General features: G+C 42.9%; 1 long non-coding RNA gene across 1 annotated transcript; it reads left to right on the top strand.

Moving 5' to 3' along the window:
• Positions 1-8,917: 8,917 nt before the first annotated feature.
• Positions 8,918-25,296, top strand: LOC128351543 (uncharacterized). The gene is made up of 4 exons (XR_008319855.1): positions 8,918-9,136; positions 13,919-13,973; positions 20,731-20,835; positions 24,809-25,296. It is a non-coding gene; the product is annotated as an uncharacterized LOC128351543 (long non-coding RNA).
• Positions 25,297-25,628: the final 332 nt, after the last annotated feature.

Here is a 25,628-nt window from a genome sequence, read left to right as displayed (position 1 = left end):
TTCTTTTACAGACTGTCCCCAAAGAAAGCCAAAACATTAACTTTCTATTCATCACACAAATAAGATTTGGTTTTAGTTCTATCTATGCATGCACACCCGTACACAAACCTCCTCTTTCTCTTCATTACATCAGAGTAACTCAATCAATTGAAGTATTATTTATTTTATTTTATTTTATTTTTCAGATTTGTAGACCACCTCAAACTTCCATCTCTGGGAAGTTTATAACAATATAAAACAGATTAAAATGAAAACCTTAGAACAATTTAAAACCACAGTCAAGTTAAAAAGCTTGCGTGAAAAAATAAGTCTTTAGAGACTTTTAAAAAGTTGTCAGAGATGGGGAGGCTCTTATTTCAGCAGGAAGCACATTTCAGAGTCTTGGGGCAACAACAGAGAAGGCCCACCCCTCATAGTCAACTGACAAACTGGTCACAACTGCAGACAAACCTCTCTGGGTGATCTCAATGGGCAGTGAGGCTCATGCTGAAGATGTTCTCTTAAATACCCAGGGCCTAAGCTGTTTAGGGCTTTATAGGTTATAAAGAGCCAGTGTAGGAGTATAGGAGTAACATGGTATCTCTGGGTTGTCCTAGAGACCAACCTGGCTGCTGCATTCTGTACCAACTTCAGTTTCTGAACTATGTACAAAGGCAGCTCTACATAGAGCACATTGCAGTACTCTGGAGGTTACCAGCATGTACTGCTGTTCTGAGATAGTTTATATCAAGGAACAGACACAGCTGGCATATCAGCCAAACCTGACAGAAAGCACCTCTGGCCACCACTTCAACTTGGGACACCAGGAGAGGTTTGGATCCAGAACAAATTATCAGGCTCAAACTATCATACTTTGGACACATTATGTGAAGACCCAGCTCCCTTAAGAGGTATATAATGATGGGGAAAGTTGAAGGAAAGAGAAGAAGAGGTAAATCCACAAAGGTAAATCTTGCCTCACAAACCTTTTGGAGTTCTTTGAAAGGGTCAACATGTGTGTGGATCAAGGTGATCCAGTTGACATAGTATACCTGGACTTCCAAAAAAACGTTTGACGAAGTTCCTCACCAAAGACTCATGAGGAAACTTAGCAGTCATGGGATAAGTGGACAAATAAATGTGTGGATTGCTAACTGGTTAAAAAACTAGAAACAGAGGGTAGGTATAAATTGAGAGTTTTCACAATGGAGAGAAGTAAGAAGTGGGGTTCTCCCAGGGATTTGTGCTGGGACCCGTGCTTTTTAATTTATTCATAAATGATCTAGAAGCAGGGGTAAGCAGCAAGGTGGCCAAATTTGCAGATGATACCAAACTATTTCAGGTAGTGAAATCCAAAACTGATTGTGAGGAGCTCCAAAAGGATCTCTCCAAACTGGGGGAGTGGGTGACAAAGTGGCAAATGCGGTTCAGTGTTGGCAAATGTAAAGTGATGAACATTGGGATGAAAAACCCCAACTTAAAGTATACACTGATGGGATCTGAGCTGTCGGTGGCTGACCAGGAGAGGGATCTTGGGGTTGTGGTGGACAGCTCGTTGAAAGTGTCAACTCAATGTGCGGCAGCTGTGAAAGAGGCCAATTCCATGCTAGGGATCATTAGGAAGGGGATTGAAAATAAAACTGCTAATATTATAATGCCCTTATACAAAACTGTGGTGCGGCCACACCTGGAGTACTGCATACAACTCTGGTCACCTCTGGTCTAAAAAACTCTGGTCTAAAAAAGCATATTGCAGAACTGGAAAAGGTGCAGAAGAGGGCAACCAAGATGATCAGGGGCCTAGAGCACCTTTCTTATGAGGCAAAGCTACAATACCTGGAGAAAAAAGTTTAGAAAAAACACGACTGCAGGGAGACATGATAGAGGTCTATGAAATCATGCATGGTGTGGAGAAAGTCGATAGACAGAAATTCTTCTCGCTCTCACATAACACTAGAACCAGGGGTTATCCCATGAAATTGATTGCCAGGAAATCTAGGACCAAGAAACTGAAGTACTTTTTCACACAACGCATAATCAATTTGTGGAATTTTCTGCCACAAGATGTGGTGACAGCCAACAACCTGGATGGCTTTAAGAGGGGTTTGGATAACTTTATGGAGGAGAGGTCTATCATCGGCTACTAGTTGGATGGCTAAAGGCCACCTCCAGCCTCAAAGGCAGGATGCCTCTGAGTACCAGTTGCAGGGGAGTAAGAGCAGGAGAGAGGGCATGCCCTCAACTCCTGCCTGTGGCTTCCAGCGGCAACTGGTGGGCCACTGTGTGAAACAAGATGCTGTACTAGATGGGCCTTGGGCCTGATCCAGCAGGGCTGTTCTTATGTTCTTAAGTGGATGACCAGCAGCAAGGTGGATGGACTCGATTACGACAGCAATGAATGCACCACTGAGAGACTTTAAAGGCCAACTTGAAGACAGATCATCCTGGAGAGGATCTATCTATGTAATCAATCAATCAATCAATCAACATACTACAACACGCTGCACCAAATCTTCAGATGATCTCTCCCAGTGGTTTCATGTAGATCTTAAAAAGCATTGGAGACCCTATGGAGCCCTGGGGGAAACCATTCCAGATTTTGAAAAATGACAGTCCCCAAGAGATACCATCTGGAATCTGCCTGAGAGGGAGTAGCAGGACCACTGCAAATCAGTGCCTCCCATCCCCAACCCCCTCAGATGCTCCTGAAGGAGACTATGGTCAACTCTGGTTGATAGTATTGAAAGTTTCTGAGAGATCCAAAAGGACCAACAGAGTCACACTCCCTTTGTCAATTCCTAATTGAAGATCATCCATCAAGCCGACCAAGGGAGTCTCCACCCCATAGCCCACCCTAAAGCCAGTTTGAAATAGGTCTAGATAGCCGTTTTCCTCCAAGACTGCCTGGAGCTGGGAGGCCACCATTTTCTCAATTACCTTGCCCAGCCATGGCAGGAGTGGGTGGGTGGGTGGGGTGGGGAGTTAAGTTTTGTGCAGCCTTCCTCCTCCATGCCTGTCCTCCCCACCTCCTGGTCATGAGAACAACCTTATTGTGTGACAACTATAAAGATGTACTGATTTACTGGGGATCAGTAAAACGAAAAAGTTATGGTAGTCTTGCACATTGTGAGAATTAGGCCTACCATGGAAACAGCTGATGTGGTGGTAACACTTCTTCATATGCATAAATCCCATGCAGATAGAAAACTAGTTGCTATGAAGAAAGGTTCTAACTTAGTCTTCTCTCTGACACAGTTTTCAATATGTGGGTAATTGGTATGCAGGAATATTCCGTCATGTGCTTTCCCCATCTGAAGTGCAGTAGTAGGCTGTAGGGCTTTAAATGATCCTGGGGATCATCCATCCCATTGTACCTTGGCTGATTTTGCAGAAAATGATATTTTGGATATACATTGTTATCTTTCAAGAAGTCGAACATGAGAAGTCAATATCTCATCATTTTGCAGCAGGGTTATTTAATAATAATTAGAATGGCAAACATATGCAAGATACTTGCTGGGTGACCCTAGGCCACCCTAGGCCACTCACTTCTCTCTCATAACTATGTACACCGCTCTAGGCTCCTTGGAAGAAAAGAAGAATATAAATGTATAAATAAATAAATGTCACTGTGTGATGTATCATCATGGAAGGCACTACATTTCACTACAGTTTGGCTCCATCCCACACTTTGAAAATATTTCAAGAAGCCCTGGGTCTCATGGGAGGAATCCTCTACATTATTTATTTATTTATTTATTGTTGCATTTATATACCGCCTTTCATTAAAAGACAACCCCAAGGCGGTTTACAAAAGTTAAAACATACAATAAAAAGACAATAAAAACATCAAGCTAAAAAATATAAAAACATATAAAATACAGGCATAAAAACAATACAACAGGTAAAAACACACAGAAGCAGCAGTAAAAATGATTATGTAAAAGCCTGGGTAAAAAGCCAAGTTTATACAAGCTTTCTAAAAGCCGTGATGGAGTCCAAGGAGCGAACGGCCACTGGGAGAGCATTCCAAAGTCTGGGAGCAGCAACATAGAAGGCCCTGTCCCGAGTTCACGACAGCCGGGCCTCTCTCATTGTTGGCACCCGGAGCAGGGCCCCCTCAGATGTCCTCGTCAAGTGGGCAGCAACCCTTGGGAGCAGGCGGTCCCTCAAATACCCTGGGCCCAAACCATTAAGGGCTTTAAACGTCAAAACCAGCACCTTGAATTGGACCCGGAAATGAACCAGCAGCCAGTGCAACTCTTTCAGAATAGGGATGATGTGTTCCCAACGGGCAGCTCTGGATAAAACCCTCGCTGCCGCGTTTTGCACTAGCTGCAGTTTCCGGATATTCTTCAAGGGCAGCCCCACGTAGAGCGTGTTACAGTAATCCAGCCGCAACGTGACTAAGGCATGGGTAACCATGGCCAGATCTGCCTTCTCGAGAAAGGGACGCATCTGGCGCACTAGCCGAAGCTGTGCAAAGGCACCCCTGGCCACCGCCTCCACCTGAGCTTCCAAAAGCAGAGCTGGGTCCAGTACTACCCCCAAGCTGCGTACTTGCTCCTTCAAGGGGAGTGCAACCCCATCCAGAACCGGTAAAATTTCCTCATCCTGATTGGCTCTCCTACTGACCAACAGTACCTCCGTCTTATCCGGATTCAATTTTAGTTTATTAGGCCACATCCTACCCATCACGGCCTCCAGCCCCCGATTCAGGACATCCACCGCCTCCCTAGGATCAGATGACAAGGAGAAATAGAGCTGAGTGTCATCTGCATATTGCTGACAACTCAGTCCAAGTCCCCAGATGACCTCTCCCAGCGGCTTCATGTAGATGTTAAACAGCATGGGGGACCAGACCGATCCCTGCGGGACCCCACAGGCCAACAGCCACGGGGCCGAGCAGTAGTCCCCCAGCACCACCTTCTGGACCCTCCCCCCAAGAAAGGACTGGAAACACTGCAATGCAGTGCCTCCGATTCCCATACTCAAGAGGCGGCCCAAAAGGATACCATGGTCAATGGTATCGAACGCCGCCGAGAGGTCCAGCAGAACCAACAGGGACGCACTCCCCCTGTCTAGTTCCCAGCATAGGTCATCCACTAGAGCAACCAAGGCAGTCTCAGTCCCATACCCGGGGCGGAAGCCAGATTGAAAAGGGTCCAGATAATCCGTATCATCCAAGACCCTCTGCGGCCACCACATGGGTAGGGCCTGATACCAATTGAGACAGGCCCATGGTTGCCATGAAATTCTGAGCCGCACCCACTAGGGGGGCCTCAGCATGGACATTGAAATCCCCCAAGACAATAAGCCAAGGCCACCTCCGAGACCACCCCCGCCATTACACATAGGCAGAGTTAAGGCTTCTGGAAGCTTTCCCCCACCTTTAAAACAAAACAAAACAAAACATCATAACCCCTGAATTCCAGGATAATTTTGCGGGGGGGGGGAGTAAAAATGGTGGGGCCATGTCCCACCAAACCAGCTAACCAGATTTGTGGTCTTGACTGTAGGGAAGGGGGAGAAAAGCATCCCCAAAAACCTGGAGAGCTATTTCAGATAAGCCCTGGAACTACTAGTAGCTTGTGAGCTACTATTGCTCCTATGCTTTTCATGATTCCTTCCCATACCAGCATTGTCCCAGTTCCCATGTTGGTGAGGGAAAAAGTAGCAGCAGCTTCCAAGATTACCTTCAGAGTGTGGGAAGGAGCTACACTAAAATGTGTCCTAGACAGCAAAGTTAGGAGGGGCCCTAAGATGTTGGCAAGTAGGCAGAGCAGTCTCAGCCTCCCTTTTACTTGGGTTTTGGGAAAGTGCAGCGGGGAAATGATTGACTAACAAGCAGAAGGTTTCCCATTCGAATCCCCACTGGTATGTTCCCCAGACCATGGGAAACACCTATATAGGGTAGCAGTGATATAGGAAGATGCTGAAAGGCGTCACCTCACACTGCGTGGGAGATGGCAATGGTAAACCCCTCCTGTATTCTACCAAAGAAAACCACAGGGCTCTGTGGGCGCCAGGAGTAGAAATAGACTTGACAGCACACTTTACACACTTTACACATTCAGAACATAGTTCAGCTCTCCTGATAATGTTCCTCTTCTGAATGCAGGATGGAGACTGCATGAATACTTCCCCATTTGCATAAGTACTTCCCCATCTGAAAACGTACTGTACCTAGGAATGTAGGAAGCTGTCTTATACCAAATCAGGTCATTTGTCCATCTAGCTGACTGGCAGCAGCTCTTCAAGGTTTCAGGCAGGAGTCTTTCCAAACCCTACCTGGCGATGCTAGGAATATGAACCAGGGATATGCATGCAAAACAGATGCTCTACCATTGAGCTACAGCTCCATCCCGTAGAAACCTTGCATAGTAAACACAACAAAGTTGGCAATCAAACTGCTTTTCCTGGGTGTTTGTGTTTGTTACTTTTAAAAGTTTTCTTTAAGAATTAACTTGGAAAATAATAGGCCAGGTCTTACTATTGGCAGAAATTCTTTGGGTTCTGGAACCTTCTTGTTCCATTAATATGCCATTATCTTAAATAATCAAGTCATCAATGTATTGATTTCCAATCTCCTATTCAGCTCTGTGGCATTATGCCCCATCATAAGACTTACTATTTTATGGAAGTTTTAAATTTTATAAAGGTTATAAACCACTCTGAGCCATTTTTGGAAGGGCAGTATATAAATCAAATAGATAGATAGACATACAGATAGATGTCCTCCAAAACCTTTCCAACAATTGAGAGTTTACTATAATAGTAGCCATGCTATGGGAGAACATTTTGAAACTGCTGATGCTTTTGAGTCTTCAAAACAGTTTGCAATATGACATTACGGTTCTGCTGTTCAAAGACACCCTAGTCAGATATCCCACTGTATGGTCATTTCCAGTCTCCATAAAGTATAAATACACTGAGTTGGATACAGATGTATGCATATCTCAGATCCACAATAGCATTGCACTTCGTGTTCCATTTCCTGTTCAGAAACTCCCCACTGCTGAATCCTCTCAAACTCCCTATGTTCCAAAATCAGTTTGAGGATTTATTGTGGGAACTGCTAAACAAGAAACTGAATGAGAAACTGGTATACACGCTGTTGCCTGTGTATGAGGATGTCACCTCATTGGATCGTGGAAATTAGGCTGGCTTAAATCCCATTCAGCCCATATCCTGGAGTGTTCAGGATTTATTCACACAATCATGCTGTCAAAATATTATGCAGGAAAGAATAGCAATTTGCAATAATACAGGCAGGAATTTCTCAACCATAGCTTTGCCATACATATGGTAAAAATGTTTTCTTTGTCAAGAATCTTATATAAAATCACACCACCATAATGTTTAATCTTTACCACCTCATTTCCTACAAAAATAGCTCTAGGAAGCTTGCCAGTACACCTAGATGGCTGGATGGAAATGGAGGTGACCTGTGGAAGAGTGCAAGTAATTTCCAAATCACTGAAGCCTTTTCAGGTGGTCTTTCTCTTCCTTGTTGACCACATCTTAAGGATGCTTATAACTGCAAAAGAACCATCAAATAGAATGAAAACCATTAAAAAACCATCTACAGCCTCCATCACAGGATGTCTTTAAGAATAAAAACATGAAATAAAAATACACAATTTTAAGTGGTTTGTAGTTAAAGGGGCTACTGGATTTCTCAAGCTACAGTCCTAGTATGTGAACAGACAAAGACTACTTAACAAGATGACCTCACTACACAGGAACCCATAACAAAAGATGTAAACATGAGATTAATTTTACTGGGAATTTCGATGTTCAAAAATCCTACCAATCCATTACTCCCAAAGAAAATATTCTTCAGTTCTTTTAGATGCAAATTGTAGCTGAGTCTTCCTGGCTTCTACAAAGCCAGTTATTATTAATACTCCTAGGGCCAAAATAGCTCAGGAAGCGATCCATTTGCTCCACAAAGTTTGTGAATAGACATAATAGAAAACTGGGCCATCTGCTTCATTGACACAAATGTATGGCAGACACAAAGGATAAATATGCTTATAAAGAATACAGAATTTCATGCATACACATGTCAAATTGACTACTAGATAGTAGAACATAGCAACATAGGAAGCTGCCATATACTGAGTCAGACCATAGGTCCATCTAGCTCAGTATTGTCTACAAAGACTGGCAGAGGCTTCTCCAAGGTTGCAGGCAGGAATCTCTCTCAGCGGTATCTTGGAGATGTCAGGGAGGGAATTCAGAACCTTCGGGTCTTCCCAGATCAGCCCTATCCCCTACAGTGCTCACATGTAGTTTCCCATTCATATGCAACCAGGGTGAACCCTGCTTAGCTAAGGGGACAAGTCATGCTTTCTACCACAAGACCAGCTCTCCTCTCTGCAGAACAATGACTCTGCAGAAATGGGGGGCGGGGGGATCTCCCACACATATTAACTAGTTTGTAATAAAACCTTTTAAAAAAAAAAAATCCAATTAGATTCAAAAAGTTTTCCCCCCTGTACTGCTGCCCTCTTTTGAGACATTATGATCTGCCACTTCCAGCAAGATCATTGGATGGTGTAGGGTTGTACCTGAACATTTTGCTTGAAAAATGTTGGAGCATGTTTTTCATATGCTCATGAATAGATAGTATACTTGCCACATTATACTTCAAGAAGGAATTCACCTCAATCACATTGGCCGCCTCCAGACGTAACAAAGAACCATGGTTCCTATGCCACCCCTCCCCCTGCTCTCCCATCCAAATTTGGACAAAACAGAGAGCTCCCTCTCTTCAGTCTTTCTGTCTGCAAAGAGGGGGAACTGGTTGCCGGGGTTGCTTCCTTCTTTACTGGTTGCTTCCTTCTTTACTGAAGGACAGTCCCAGCAACCAATAACAGCTGGAGTGAGGGAGGAGCTTACTCTCTCAATCTCTGGTTTCCAAAGCAGTAAGACTGCTTTTCAGACATAATGCTGGCACTGCGGAACTGGAGCTAAAGGCGGCAAAACTCACTAGAAACGAGTTCAGGGAGGGAAACCTCGAGTCCATTTTGGAGGAAAGTGCAGTTGCCCATATTTGGATGTACAACTTCTGAAACCAGAGGTCCCCTCACCGGTATCGTGTTACATGCGAATGTGGCCATTGGGTTGTGGCCTCCCACTGTACTCTTTGGTGCTTGTCTTATTTGCTTATGTCATCTGTATTTAGCTGCTTTATGTATTGTTTGTTGAACCGTGACTACAAAATTTGTGCTCCATCCAGATATTTGTAAACTGGTTTGTTAACAGGGTAATATATTCCTTCACTGGCAGGGCTCTCAATACAGCCCTGCAACAGAGTTTCTTCTAGGCCAAGGATAGTGGAGGGGTGGGGGGAATCTGAAAGCCGGGTTAGATTAAAGTTGCACCCTTTTCTGAAGAGAACATACTCAGCAGTTATCTTTTTATGGTGCCCTTTCCTACAGGGGAAAAGAAGCCAAGGAAAACTCAGAAGCAAAATTTTTATAAGCTTCCTTGTATTTTCTAGAGAGAAACTGTAAATATACAGCATCAGTATTGTAATGCTGCACAATAGCTTGTTCAACATGCCTCCAACACCAAGCTTCTGTAACACTGCATCATTTTATATGGGTAAGCCTTCACCTCTCAGCTGCCACTTCCTGAAAGTCAACTAGGCCCCACCTACTTCCTGCATTATATAAACAGTGATGAGACCTCTTTCAAGCATTTAGCATGATATTATGCTACATGGATGTTAGCTGCTTGTAGCAAAATGTGACCTGGAATGTGTAGGTTGAGTGGGAGAGAGGAGCTGATGGTATGGTCTTCATGAAGGAAGTACAACTAGACACCCTTTTAATCCTTTCCAGTTAAAAATGATGGAGATTGGCTGACGTTCTGCATAATGGTAGGTGAGCCTAGTAACTCTGCATGCATTCAAGTTGCATAAATGATGCCACATGAGAGAAAGCCCATTGGAAATATGGGTTTATTCTTATTTATCTATATCTATATCTGTATCTATATTTATTTATTTATTTGATGATATAGCATCACATGTGCAACATTTGCAGTTGTGTAACTTGCAAGCATGCAAATTACTAGGCTCACCTACTGTTGAACAGTAAACCAGACATTATTTTTTTAAAGGCCATCCTTCTGATATCTGGTCAGGCACTTGGCAAGTGAAATGATGCTTGTTCAACTGGACAGAACTGCTAGCTTAAATGAAGATTTGGTGTTTTTAGGTGAGGGATGTTACACAAAGGTCGATCAAACCAAAGCAGGAAAAAGAATGCACCATAGATAACACACTATATTCCATAGCTGGTCTTTAGACATCTTTAGTTTGCTAAAGCACATCATTCCTATTTTTAAAAGTCATGTCTTTAAAGCTGTGTAACAGTTTATATTTTTTTAATGGACTCTATTTCTTTACTTACGTAATTTTAATCTGACTGCCAATTTCCAACCTGCTGGGCCATAGCAGACAGAAAAGATTGATCAACTTTACCTCCGTTTTCCAGCCTCAGTGTTATAATAAACAATAACGTATGCAGAGAATACGCTGCAGAAATTGTGTTGCGTGTTACAAATTTGATTCCCCAAGAATTGTTCTAGGGTTAATTTAAATACTATGCTTGAAAAAGGTATAATCCAATGCATTTTATTTTTAATACTATGTCATAAATGCATTCTGATACCTTATGAAGGCACCAGATAAAATATATTTTCATTTGCAGTTATAGTCTCCAGCTAAATTAAAGCATCAAATGTAATTAATTAAAACCCAACTCATTGTTTTCAAGACCTGATCTGTTAGAAGCAGGCGACAATGATCTATCCTAATCTTCTGACTCAATATCTGTTCCATCTCTAGAGAGCAAACAAGGTGTATGTACTAAAAAAGTTATTTGCAAAGAAGAAAGGTGCCTTTTAGAGCTGCCACCCTATACACACTTACTGGGGAGCAAGTCCCATGGTCATGCACAGGAGGATTAGGCTCTAAGCGTATTATTCCAACTGGTTTACATAGTAATTCAGATCTTGCCTTGGAGCCCAAGTTTCTGTCTGAAAAATTTTTAAGGGAGTGCATGTTGAACAAAAATGGGTTAGGCAGATATCTGCAAATCATACACACTCAATATTGTTTTAGGAATAAATAATGAGGAAAGGGTTTAACAGAGATACAAACAGCAGGATCAGATTCTGAAACAAGCTCTACTCCATTCTTATAAACACACTGGCAGCACTATTATTCATTCATTCATTCGATTTCTATACCGCCCTTCCAAAAATGGCTCCGGGTGGTTTACAACACAGTAAAAACAATTAAAACCAGTTTACAATTAAAATCAAAACTATAAAAACAGAATAAAACCAATTAAACAGTCAAACAGTTAAAAACCCTGGAAAACCAGGGCGAACATTTAAAACAGTTTACAACAATTTTAAAACCCTGGAAGGTCAGGCCAAACAGATAGGTTTTAAGGGCTCTCCTGAAAGATAATAATGAACTCAAATTACAGATTTCTGCTGGGAGTGCATTTCATAGCCCTGGAGCAGCTACAGAGACGGCCCGCCTCTGAGTCACCACCAGATGAACCAGTGGTAACTGGAGACGGACCTCCTCAGATGACCTTAACGTGCAGTGGGGATCATGCAGAGGAATTACAGGACCTAACAGTAAGGATGTGCGAACCAGCTCGACCTCGAGACACTTTGCCATCGAACTGGTCCAGCTCGAGTGTTCATCCTCAAGCTCAAGCAGACCCAGTTCGACTTGAGGTTGAACTGAATCCCCCCAGCTGGCTCGGGGCCGGTTTGGGTGTTCTAATGGTTTTTCTTTTTTAATTAAGCACTTGCCACCACCTGGGGGCACTGCTGTGGCTGTGGAGGGGTCTCTGGAGGTTCCCTGCGTCCTCCCCCGGTCTCAAAATGGCCCAGTTTGGGTTGTTTTCAGCCTATTGTGGGCCGATGCGCATGCCCAATGGGCTTCTGCATGACTGGGACCCAGCCACGCAGAGGCCCATTGGGCATGCACAACAGCCTCCAAAATGGCTACCACCATGAAGGAGAGGCTCAGAACAGACCAAAACCCACTTGAACTGGGCTGGTTTATAGCAAACTGGAAACCAGTGGGGGGAGGACGAACTTCCAGGGATCCCCTCGTAGCTGTGGACAAGCCTCCGGAGCGGCGGTGGTGGGTTTTTGCACCTAAAAAAAAAGTTTTTTGTTTTTTTTAATGAATCCCCTAACCCAAACTGGGGGTTGTTCAGTCTGAGATCAGGCCAAACAGGGGTTGGTCCAGTTCGGGGATGTTTCAATATCAAACCATTGAACCGGCCCTGTTTGATGTAGAACAGATTCAGATTCTAACCCATTCACACATCCGTACCTTTGTTCTTTCCACATAGCACAAACAGGTCAGTTTCTATGAGAGTGCTACAAAACTTTGTCCCTCGTGTTTTTGGACTACAACTCCCATCATCCTCAGACACAATCACCAATAGTGTGATGATGGGAGTTGTAGTCCAACATTTGCAGGAGGGCCGGAGTTGTGCAGTGGCAGCCCTGCTCTATGGAGGGTCACAAATCTAACAAACGGTAATGTTTAGAAACCAGTGGGAGAACAGTGTTGCTGCTGATCTGAAAGTCAACATTCTTCAACAGAAAAACTTCAAAGGGAGATTCCAATATAGCAATAGCAATAGCAATAGCACTTACATTTATATACCGCTCTATAGCCGGAGTTCTCTAAGCGGTTTACAATGATTTTAGCACATTGCCCCCAACATTCTGGGTACTCATTTTACCGACCTCGGAAGGATGGAAGGCTGAGTCAACCTTGAGCCCCTGGTCAGGATTGAACTTGTAACCTTCTGGTTACAGGGCGGCAGTTTTACCACTGCGTCACCAGGGGCAATATAAACCTGCTCAATTAGGATTTATCAAGTGGTTTGTATAAGTCGATATGTCAGCAATGCAATGCTCATATTAAAGCCAAACTCTCAACAAAAAGACCTCTTATCGTGCAAAGAAAAAACCAAAATTTGGTAAACATAAGATGTTTCAGTGTGACACACCATCCTCAGTTAAGTAAAACAAATGAGCACAGATGAAAACCTTGGTTCCCCAGCTGAAACCAAGGTTTTCATCTGTGCTCATTTGTTTTACTTTACTGAGGATGTTGTGTCACACCGAAACATCTCATGTTTCTATGTTTAACAACTTTTTGTTTTTTCTTTGTTTGCACAATAAAAGGTCTTTTTGTTGAGAGTTTCAAGTTGTTTGAATCCATCCATTCAGGTTTGAATTGAAACAATGGTTTCCTGACAATATTACAGGTCTTATTAACTTCACATAGAAGTATTTTGTTAACAAGTGTCTCAGACTATACCTCATGCAAGTCACAGCTATTTGATCACTGTGTGTGTGTGTGTGTGTGTGTGTGTGTGTGTGTGTGTGTGTGTGTTCATGTATGTATGTATGTATGTATGTATTTATTTATTTGGGGTGTGCACAAAACTGGCTGGCCCGGTTTGGTTCAAGTCCAAACTGGACCCAAACAGGATGGGCCAGTTTGGTTTTTCCCCCCATCAACACCCCCGGGTTCAGTTCGAGGGGGTTTCCAAGTCATTTTTTTAACTTAAAAAAACAATTTAGTACATACCCCCTCCGGGGGGGGGGTTCCCAAGGCCACGGTGGGATCCATGGAGGTTCCCCCAGTTCAGATATTCTTCAGCCATTTCTGGGCCTTTCCCCCTCAGAGTGGCCATTTTGGAGGCTGCCGCACCTGCGTACTGGGCCTCTGCATGGCTTGAGTCATGACCCAGGCCACAAGGGGATCCAGCCAGCTTACCTGGCAGGCACAGGAAGCCGGGTCCTCCAAGAAGCCTTTCTTGCAGGCATCCCTCCACACTAATTCCTACAACTCTCCTGTTTTCCACTGCAGTTTCCCAGATGGATGCTATTCTCCAGATGCCCGAGTCAGATCTTTGTGAGGACAGGTGATATAGCCTTTTCCCCAGCTCTTTCAGAGTTGAATCTATCCTTCTCTCTAATTTCTGAAACCTTACTTCCTATCTTAAAGTAATTCTCTCTAGCCAGCCTGGGAATTTACAAATAATAGGGATGTGCAAATTGATTCAGGTATAAATAGATTTGTACCTGAATCTAGCTGATTCGGGTGATTTAGAGACAAAACAACCCTTGTGGTCCGTTTGCTAGATTTCGATCCAAATTGAATCGCACCTGAATAGATTCAAATCGATTGGAGATTCAGATCCCTCCTATTAATTTTCCCAGATTCCCAGTTTTCCTTTAAAAAAAAAAAAAAAGCTAAGCTCTAGCCCTTGTAGAAGTGGAGTTAGGGAGCAAAATGTGGTCACTATTTTCCAAGTCTTTGGATTATTTGGTATATAATAACTTTCCCTCAATGAATCCCTATGAGGATTCATTACAACCTTCATTTCTTCTATTCAACATAGGAATATAGGAAGCTGCCATATACTGAGCCAGACCATTGGTCTATCTGGCTCAGTATTATCTTTACAGACTGGCAGCGGCTTCTCCAAGGTTGCAGGCAGGAGTCTCTCTCAGCCTTATCTTGGAAATGCCAGGGAGGGAACTTAGAACCTTCTGATGCTCTTCCCAGAGTGGCTCCATCCTCTGAGGGGAATATCTGACAGTGCTCACACACTTCTAGTCTCCCATTCATTTGTAACCTGGGCAGACCCTGCTTAGCTAAGGGGACAAGTCATGCTTGCTACCACAAGACCAGCTCTCCTACCATGACAGTGCCAACTGTCAAATTACGTTTGTTTGTTTGTTTGTTTGTTTGTTTGTTATCACATTTTTATACTGCTCAAAATGCAAGTTATCTGGGTGGTTTACAAAACAACAAAAACAACCAAAAAAAAGATCAATACATTCCAACAATTAAATTTTAAAACATTAAAATTATTAAAACACAATTAAAACAATGTCTAATTAAAAGCTTGGGTGAACAAATGTGTCTTGACTGCCTTTTTAAAAGTTGTAAGAGATGGGGAGGCTCTTACTTCAGCAGGAAGTGTGTACCAAAGCCTCGGTGCAGCAATGGAGAAGGCCCGTCCCTGAGTAGCCACCAGACAAGCTGGTGGCAACTGCAGATGAACCTCTCCAGATGATCTCAATCTGTGGTGGGGTTCATAGCAAAGAAGGCATTTTCTTAAATACCCAGGGCCCAAGCTGTTTAGGGCTTTATAGGTTATAACCAAAACCTTGTACTTTGCCCCGAAACTTATTGGCAGCCAGTGTAGGTTTTTTTTAAGATGGCAGTGTTATGGTCTCTCCGAGATAACCCAGAGACCAACCTGTCTGCCACATTCTGGACTAACTGCAGTTTCCGGACTACGTACAAAGGCCACATAGAGCGCATTGCAGTAGTCAAGTCTGGAGGTGACCAGCAGATGTACTATTTTTTCTGAGGTCATTTATCTCAAGGAATGGACGCAGCTGGTGTATCAGCCAAAGCTGATAAAAGGCACCTCTGGCCACTGCCTCAACCTGGGAGACCAGGGAGAGTTTTGTGTTCAGAAGCACCCCCAGACTGCGTACCTGTTCCTTCTGGGGAAGTGTGACCCCATCCAGAACAGGCAGATCAAAATCATTTCCCAAGGTTTGGATGTCCCAAGATTTGACCTCGCACAATAAGTACCTCCATCTTATCTGGATTCAGCCTCTGCCAGTTATCTCTCATCCATCCCATCATTGCCTCCAGGCAGGCATTTATGGAGGTTATGCCTTCTCCTGATGATGCTGACATGGAGAAACAGATTTGGATGTCATCAGCATACTGATAACACCCCGCACTAAACTTCCTGATAATCTCTCCCAGCGGTTTCATGTAGATGTTAAACAATATCGGAGACAGCATGGAGCCCTGAGGGACACCATACTGAAGTTCAGTTTCTGAAGAAAAACAGTCCCCAAGGGACACCATCTGGAATCTGCCTGAGAGATAAGAGTGGAACCACTGCAAAGCAATGCTTCTCACCCCCAACCTCCTCAGATGCCCCAGAAGGTATTGAAAGCCACAGAGAGGTCGAAAAGGACCAACAGAGTCACACTTCAATTCCCAATTGGAGATCATCCATCAGGCCGACCAAGGCAGTCTCCACCCCATAGCCCACCCAAAAGCCGGTCTGAAATGGGTCTAGATAATCAGTTTCATCCAAGACTACCTGGAGTTGGGAGGCCACCACCCTCTCAGTTACCTTGCCCAGCCATGAAAGGTTGGATACAGGCCTATAGTTCCTCAACTCTGAGGAATCCAAGGCAGGCTTCTTCAGAAGTGGTCTAAGAATTGCCTCCTTAAGGCAAGGAGGCAACCTGCCCTCCCTCAGAGAAGCATTTATGATCTCTACTAGGCCTTCTACAACAACCTCCCTGCCAGATAGTATTAGCCATGTCAGGCAAGGGTCAAGATAACAGGTGGTAGGTCACATGCAAGCAGCTTGTCCACATCCTTACAAGTCACAAACTGAAAATACACCTGCCCTCCCATCCGCAAGGCAGTGGGGTACTACTCAGATTATTTTGTAGGATTTTTTTCAAGTGTTATTAGTGTCTAATAACTTATCCTCATAATGAATCCCTATGAGGATTCATTACACACCAAATAGTCTAAACATCTCAAAAATCCCTAAAATATAAACTGAGTACCTAGCGGCTTGTGGGTTGCGGGTTGGTTGGAACATGGGATCCCACTAATTCCCCATCCCCACCAGCAGAGCAGTGGGGTCATAATGAACAGAAGAAATGAAGGTGTGTAATGAAGACACAAAAGCATCTAAACACTTGAAAAATACCTAAAAAATAAACTGAGTACCCCAGTGTGTGTGGGGGGGGGGATGTCACTGACACATGACAGTTGACAATTGGCACTGTCCAGTGACAGTCAAAGTGAACAGAAGAAATGAAGGTGTATAATGAATCCTCATAGGGATTCATTATGAGGAAACATTATTAGACACGAAAGAATCTAAACACTTCAAAAATACCTTAAAAATAGAGTACTCCAGGGTATGTGGGGGGGGGGAGGGTGTAGCTGACACATGGCAGTTGACAGTTGGCACTGTCCAGTGACAGTCAAAATGAGCAGAAGAAATGAAGGTGTGCAATGAATCCTCATACAGATTCATTATGAGGAAAAGTTATTATACACCAAAGTATCTGAACACTTGAAAGATAATGACCGCACATTTTGCTCCATAACTCCACTTCTACAAGGGCTAGAGCTTAGCTTTTTTTAAAAAAAGAAAGCCCAAGATCCATGTTAGGGTTAGGATATGGAGTCATTGAATTCCCATTATTTCCTATGGCGGAAATTTTCAAAATCAGTAAAAACTAAAAAAATCATTAAATATCAACCAAGTGTCCCACTGCCTTTAAATTGGGGTGGTAGGTGGCACCCATGGGGTCCTAGCTACCACCCAATTTTGGTACCCCTAGGACCTTGTTAAGTGGTCCAAATCAATCTGAATCAGAATCAAAGCAAAGCAAATACAAATTGAATCTGGGGTGATTGGGCGGGGTAAATTTGGACACAAAACAAATTTGGGTGATTTGTTTTGGGCACAAATCAAATAAAAAAAATTGATTTGTGCACATCCCTAACAAATAATTTGGAACTTTAAGCTAAATGTGCCTTACAATAGTCTGTTTTCAAACATATTTGTATCACTTTTATGCTAGGACTGCCTAGTAACCTAGTCTTATTGCTTTTATTTGTTTTTCTTACAATAATCTCCTTTTGTTAGTTAGAACCTCTCTCTCAATCCAATTTCCTTGAGTTCAGACGCTTGCACAAATTGAAACTGCTTGGAATTTCTCACCCTTTTTGAGCTAAATTTCCCACATTCGCCCAACTGGGGGTGTTGACCAATCATCCCTGAGGCAGTTCCATCAACAACTTCCATAAAGAGATATAAGAAGCATATCAGGCAAAATGTTGGAACAGAAATATCATGGAGAGTTCTCTGTTTAAGCAAAAGCCACATACCAAAATTGAACCAAAGTAATTTGCTGCCCTGTTCAATATAGGAAGGAAGGAAGGAAGGATCTCAGATTCTTCATATGACAGCAGAATGTTGGCTACAGAAACCCCACTGAGATTCCAGTAGCAATAAACAAATATGCCACTTTGAAGAATGTGTATATACAAATTAAAATGTTGAATGATGCAGATAATGATACACACTAACCTACAGACAACTTTAGTAGACAGCTAGAAGATAATCCATTACCAACTATCAATTTTCTCCAGAGGCTTAAGGCAGGGAACATTCTAGAGACATGACCAGAAATCCCAAAAGGCACATTGGTGGTACACACTGGAGGTAGTCAGAGGGCTTCGTTTTCAACTCTTTCCCATAGCCAAATTCCAAACTTCTTTGTGAATTCTCTCAATGTTTTAAAAGCAATTTGGTCATTGGGCTGATGTACAGGAAAACTTCTGGTTCATACCTCCTGAGACATGTTGCAGAAACTGCTCCTTGCTATATCATGACCCCAAACTCAATAGTTCATGTCTGTCTGTAACATTCAAAGCACTGTATTCAGATTAATTTCTAAGCTAAAATACATCATCAAAAAGCTCAGATGTATATTCATCCACCCATAATTTTTTAAAAATGTATGTTTTTGAAAAGAAAGCCACTGAAAAATCCAATCGATGTGTTTGAACTATGATGACACATGTAAATAGGATATTAGAATGAAACAACCCATTTTGAAATATTGTGGAGCTGTAGGCATAGCCTTAAAATCTGTTATAATATGAGTCTCCTCTCTCTTCTCCTTCCTCACCAAGGGATAAGATGTGATGTCAAGTTAGTGATTAGAAAAGAGTAACTGGTGCAATGCACTGGTTTATATGCTCTTCAGGCGGTGTCGGGTAGCCTTCCACTAATTTAAAAGGAAGGAGCTTTAAATTAAACCATTCTCTTGCCAAATTTAGTTCTGGCATTTTCCCTCCCTCTCTGAAACTGCTCCTCAAAGAGGCAGAGAAACTCCATGTTCTTCCTTAAACAAATAAGGTTAGCTACCCTTTTGCCACTCACCATTCAACATTCACACTAAATTAATTTTTCCAAAAGTAATTCGAATAAAAGCTTTGCTGCCACTACCCTTTCCAGAGCCACAAGATTGAATAAGGCATCTGAATAAAATTGTGTATTACAGCCTTCTTTAATATTTAAGCATGACATTCATTGATTTGTTTCTTGTTTTCTGCAAACCTTGACAACATGATAAAATAAATCATAAGAAGAAAATATAGTGGTAACATCTTTTATGGACTTCACATAGTCATCAATCTCAAGCTGTGAGTGAATTATCAGTGCAGCAAAAAGATCTATGTTTTAAGAGCTCCAATAGCATGCTAGCTAGAGGTTTTTCACAAGCAAACTCAAGGCGAGTGACTGATAAGCATCATTATTGTTTTCTGAGAGTCTAGTTTATAGTGTGTTGTGGAGGTGTTGGCATATATGTTTCAGAAGGAAAGGTTTGATCAATTCTAAGTAGACATCTACTAACATATAAAAAATATAACAAGGGTTCCTGCTGAGCAGTATTAAAGTACCTATCACACCGTGTCAGTGTGACAGCCCCCATGTTGTGTTTCTGATTATATTTAATATAGAATTAACCTGCCATAATGTAACATATTGTGCATGCAGTTTGGATCAAAAATATTTATTTGGTGGCCCCCTCCCCCAAAAGCCCAAATCCTACATTTAGATTTTAAGCAACATTTGTTTATTTATTTTCAATTTATAAAACTACCCATGGAAAAAACAACAACACAGAAAAGGAAAAAACCTTAAGGGACCAAAAGATGGAAATCATAAAGCGCATTGCTTTGTTCATTACTATACATCTGTGAACAGTAGGACATAGAAAATGCAAGCAATTGTAAACCACTGCATTGCTCTGTGAGAACTAATGTGGTCCAGACAAAGCTGGGGGCTGGTGTGAACAATATTTCTTATGCTAGAAAAAAGATCCATCGCAGCAATACTATGATGTGATGAAAACTGAGTGATGATGATATAACTGAGTGATGATAATTGAGTGGTGCTATTAGCAAATGTATTTTAGGAGTTATTATTAATTTACCAAAAAAACGGGGGGGGGGGAGAGGAAGAAATGTAATATGTGCCTTCCAAAGGAGGATAGCACTTTTCAAAGATGAACCATGTGTGTGTGCATTATGATCTCCCGCCTTCCTTAATATACATGCACTCAGGGGCCTATTTGCTGCATGTAAGTATATTAAGAAAAAACTGAGTTGATACAAACATAGTTCCTGTTTGATCTGACTGCTGCCACTCGTGTATTTTGTACTTGGGTATTCACAACGCAGTACAAAAAGTAATTTATGGATGCCTGGAAGTTACTACTTGCTAGGAGAATAAAGGAACTCCACACATTACAGCTGCTGCAGAAATTCCAGTGTTTCCTGCAGCAAATACGTAACATGTGGAATACACACAATCTTTAAACGGCCACATGAAAATGTCTGAGGATCCTAGCTTGGCCTCATCAAGTTTCCCAGATGTGGACACACAGGTGCATAAAGATATGAAGACATGCATTTATAACATCCATGTGTTACATGGTTGCTGCTGGAAATGTGAATGCAACAACACAAATGTGTGTCACAGCAATCATAATGTATGAAGCTGTCCTGACTGAGAACATATTGTAAATATTCTTCAGATTGTTGAACTGGATGGAATAAAGCAAAGAGATCTCGTTTCCGCTTTACAAAGTACTGTTTCTGAAAGCATCTCTTTCAACAGGCCTGCAAATGCTTAATATCTGGTGAGTAGGCTAATGAAAGGTTTAGGTTTAGGAAGTCCTAGCACAGGGACTGCAAGAGTAAATATTAAGATGTTTTCTGACAAGCTGAATATATATGTGGTTTCCCACAAAATCCCACAGTGCTTTGCACTCCATAAATATCACTCCTCTTCCCTCACAACTTTTACTGTATGAAATATGTTACCCTGATCCACTAAAACATAGCTGTATTTTCACTGGTCCTGAATCTCAGGCACACATATATTTACATAGGTTTGAGCACTATTCATCACCCTCATAATTAATCCAAGTCAATTGAGGGAATCAGGAAGTATTTCCTTTGCATATAGCGTGTTGCATTAATATTTCAGCATACTTCATGAACAGAATCCTTTTTAGGTTCAGATGGCCAATTTTATAAGCACCCAATTAATTAATTAATTAATTAATTAATTAGTAAACAATACATAAGTAAGTAATAGTACACTAAAAATCCCATCTTTTTCATCTAAAGACTAAATTCATTGAAAAATATTAAAGCCTATCTTTAGACCAGGTATTACTATTCTTTGAGCCAGACAGTAGGTCAGTATTTAATATATCAGGTGCAAGTCCAGCTTTTGCCTGAAAGAACATGTATCAGGCCAATATAGATGCTTTGTTAGACCTTTGTTAAAACTTTTCATATGGTGTAATTTTTGATGTGAAAAGTGGACTTTTTGCAAAAACATCCTTTGGGAAAGAAACCCCTACCTTCGTTGAAATATTAAGGCTCTCCAAATGAGCAGTTTGGAGAGCCTAAGAGGGTTTTGAGGGGGGAGCAGGCTTGATCTGCTCTCCCCGCAGACAAGCAGGCAGCTTGCCCTGAGCAGCCAGATTGGCCACCCATATGATTCCTGGCTCCATCACAGAGCTGGTTGGGGTGGTGGGGATCAGGGGCCTCCCAGCCCCTGGAAGTACCAGAATGCTCCGCACAAGTGTGTGGAGCATTCTGGGGAACCGCCCCCCCCCCGAGGCTGGGAGGCTTGTTGTTGCCTCCCAGTCAGGGGGGGGGGCTACTCATGAGTTGCCATGGTGCTGAGCCATGCCGTGGTGACACACCATCAAACAAATGGGATTAACGGAGCGTGCACTCCACTAGCCTCGTTTAAGGGGGGCAATTAAGTGGGCTTGCCACCAGGAGCCACACAGCCCCCGGGGGTTCACACGCACGATGGAAACAGGGCTGGGCTCCCTTACCCCGGTTTCCACCACATATGAGAATAGCCTCATTGACTTTTTTCACATTTGCTCTCAGCCCTGATACGTTGATCTTTCACTGGGTTTTTGAGTGCATGATGAAGCTTTAGCACATACAGCTGCACATGTCTAAGGCCACTTTTAAACTAACTCTGAATGCAATATACAGGGAGTGTGACCAGTTTGTGCAGTCCCACTCGCCCCATGGACTCAGTAAATGTGTGGGCAATGAACAAGGGAAAAGCCACTGGGAACTTGATTATGTGACAGTACAACATAGCCAAAGGCAAACAAATCCCCTTGAAGAGGGGAGGCAAGACTTTCACTTTGACCCCATTCTAGTTGTACATAGCTATGCATTGGAAGCAGAATATGGACAAGGGTGCACCTTGGAAGCAGAATATGGACAAGGGTGCACCTTGAGATGAGCATTCTAAGTGTGGATGGCTGACATCCACATTTGGATGCACATCCAGATGCAGATGGTATTCATTTGCACTGCAGTAGTTTCCATAGCATGAGCACATCCACAGCCTTTTGCTGCGCCAACTAACTGACCATGTACAACTGGATTCAGGGGGGGAAGTGTCATCCTAGTTGCCTTTGTAAATGAGATATTCGGGGTGTGCACGGGACCAGCTGGTGTGGTTCAGTTTGAGTCTGAACTGGACCTGAACTGGACCAAACCAGTTTGGTCCGGCACCCCCTTGAACTCTCCCCCCTGGTTCAGGTTGGTCTAAGGAGGTTCCCAATTTTCTAAAAATTATTATTATTATTACAATACCCCCTTTGGGGGAGTTATTCAAGGTGGCAGGGGGGTCTGCAGAGGTTCCCCCACCCCGACCTCCCTTATGCCTCTTTGGCAGCTCATTGGCAGTGACCAGTGACCATTTTGAAGGCTGCTGCACCTGCGCAATGGGCCTCTCTGTGGCCTGGGCATAAGGGAATTATGGCATAAGGGAGGCTGGAGGGGGAGGGGGAGCCTCCGTGGACCCCCATCGCTGCCTCAAACAACTCAGGTAAGTGTCATTTTTTAAAAAAATGTAGAAAATCGGGGTGTGTGTGTGTGTGTGTGTGTGTGTGTGTGTGTGTTCGCTCCCAGGGGTGGGTGCAATCAGTCCGGTGTTGACAGAACAGAGGGTGGTTGGGTTTGACCCTGAACAGTCAAATGGTTCGACATCAAGCACGTTCCAAGTTGAACCTGTTCACACATCCTTAGAAGATATAGAGGATATTCACACTAACAGCCCTACCCAGGTAGGGCTGCTCACATAGAGTGCCAGGATTGAGCCTGATCTCAGGGCTGCCCCACAAGGTAGCCCAAGATTCCCTCCAGGCTATTACTCAGGTAGAAGGGCATAAACACACCCTTCTACCTGAGTAATAGGCCAGGTAATACACCATGGCACAAGGATCACCACAGTTTTATGTGGGAAAGTAGGTATACTCTTGCCTTCCCCACAGCCCTCCCTAGCCACCTGGGATTTGGGTTGTGTGAATGATCTTATATTCTCCCTGATGCTTATCCTAGTATGAATTGTATCACAGCTTTTCACAAAGTGGTACCAAAATAGTTGGCATATTTCATTGGTAAAATGCTCCCTAATTTCAACTTGAAACTAGATGTTTGTAAAGTGCGTGTGTCTGTCTGATGGAAAAGATGAAGAACATAACATCTCACTACTATGGAAATAGTTCTAGCCTGCAGAGTAAAGGAGAGGTTTGCTCCCAAACTGAAGTATGTTTCCTAGTAAGGATGTGCCAAACCCCACTGAAACATTTTGCAGGCTTAAACAAATGCTTTTGGCTACCCTTGGAATTCCTCAGCTCATTCACTTGAGGAAGCCCAAGTCTTTCCAGGAAATGTGAGAAAATCCCCATAGAGGTTTCACACCTTTTATTGAAATAGTTTTGCTTTTCCCTGGTAATGTTTCAGTCTACATTTTGCTTGAAGGAAGAACCATCACATTCAATTGGCTATGAATTTCAGCATAGGCCAAAACTTCAGTGGCAACATGTATAGAAGATGACATACTGACATTGTTTCAGATATGATCAAGAGTGTTGCTTTATTAATGTGCTCAGTGTAACTAGATTATGTTACAACATCATTGTAAGCAAGATTAAAAAACCTCACAACTTAAAGAACAATTATCATTGTTCTCAGTTTCTGCTAGTGACAGTGGACCAGTTCAGACAATTCTCCTCAGACTAGTTTCTTTTAATCATTTGGGGAAGGAGCATGGGCATGAACAGCTCTTCCCACCAGTTGTACCATCATCTAGTTGTGTTTTTCTAAATAGCTCCTCTATGTGCAAATACTACTGCATATTAACAGTAGAGGGGAAGTTCGGATGAACCCCCTCCATGATATTAGGTGCCAGTGTGCTGAGTGAAGGTGGGGGGCATCTGTACCCATGTTCTTCCCCAATACGATTAAAGGGTTCCATTGTAGTATCATCCCGACCAGCCCAAGAGTTGTTCTATTTACCCTGCCATAGTGGGATGATACAAAACTCCAACAAGGAAGACAGAGTTGTTATATTTATTTTCCCTGCCATAAGTGGGATCATACAAGCCCCCACCAAGATTCAAGTCTGAAACACTTGGGTTTGTGGTTGAGGGGTCAAGAAAGGCAATCCAAAGCCAATATTCTGGGAAGATTTTAAAGCAGAACACCCCATACACACACCTGTTGTGTAATACGTTTTGTACTGCATAGCAAACTGAAGCCTCTAAATATGGTTTCTTTCAGATGTCCAAGTACCAAGGTCACAGGACTATGAGCTTCTTGATGAGAACTCTGGAATGTGTGAAGTCATCCTAATGGGAAAATGTTTCTGAGAAAGAACAGAATGATCATTAAGAATGGGTTTTACCAATGTGTATGTACAGTTTGAACATCTGGGGCTGGGGGAAGGGGCGTAACTACCATTAGGCAAGGAGAGGCGGCTGCCTGGGGCCCCCCACGCCTCGAGGGCCCCCCCAGAGGCAAGTCACATGAGGCAAGTCACATGACTATATATTGTGAAGTGTGTGTGTGCATCAGCGAGGGGCCAATTTTAAAATTTTGTCTCTGGGCCCACTCCAGCCTTGTTACGCCCCTGGCTGGGGGCAGTTGCTCTTATTCAGACCAGCCTGGTAGATAAACTCAAATGAGCCCTCCAACCAGTGTTCCCTCTAACAGGGATTCCCAGATGTTGTTGACTACAACTCCAAGAATCCCTGGCTGCAATGGCTTTTCCTTGGGGATTCTGGGTGTTGTAGTCAACAACATCAGGGAATCCCTGTCCCTGACTGGTCTGAATAAGAGCAACTCTAGTTTTAGAATTCCGCCATTATGTAAACTACAGTACAGCTGGGCATATACTGTATTTCATACAGGAGTAAAAGAAAGGGTAGCCACTATCCAGAAAGATAAAACAGTCCAATCTAGTATACTGGGACTCATTCTATTGATACATTGCCTTGACAATATCCATTTAAACTATGCATTTCTTTCTGGAAAAAGTTTATAATGTGTAGTTTGCAAAAGTGCATACCTCATTATTACACTGAAGAAACGGTGATAAGGA

This window comes from Hemicordylus capensis, chromosome 3 (genome assembly GCF_027244095.1).
Source record: "Hemicordylus capensis ecotype Gifberg chromosome 3, rHemCap1.1.pri, whole genome shotgun sequence".
In the NCBI taxonomy this organism is placed as follows: domain Eukaryota; kingdom Metazoa; phylum Chordata; class Lepidosauria; order Squamata; family Cordylidae; genus Hemicordylus; species Hemicordylus capensis.
Note: the sequence above shows the minus strand (reverse complement) of the source record. Positions and strands in the feature narration are given on the sequence as shown.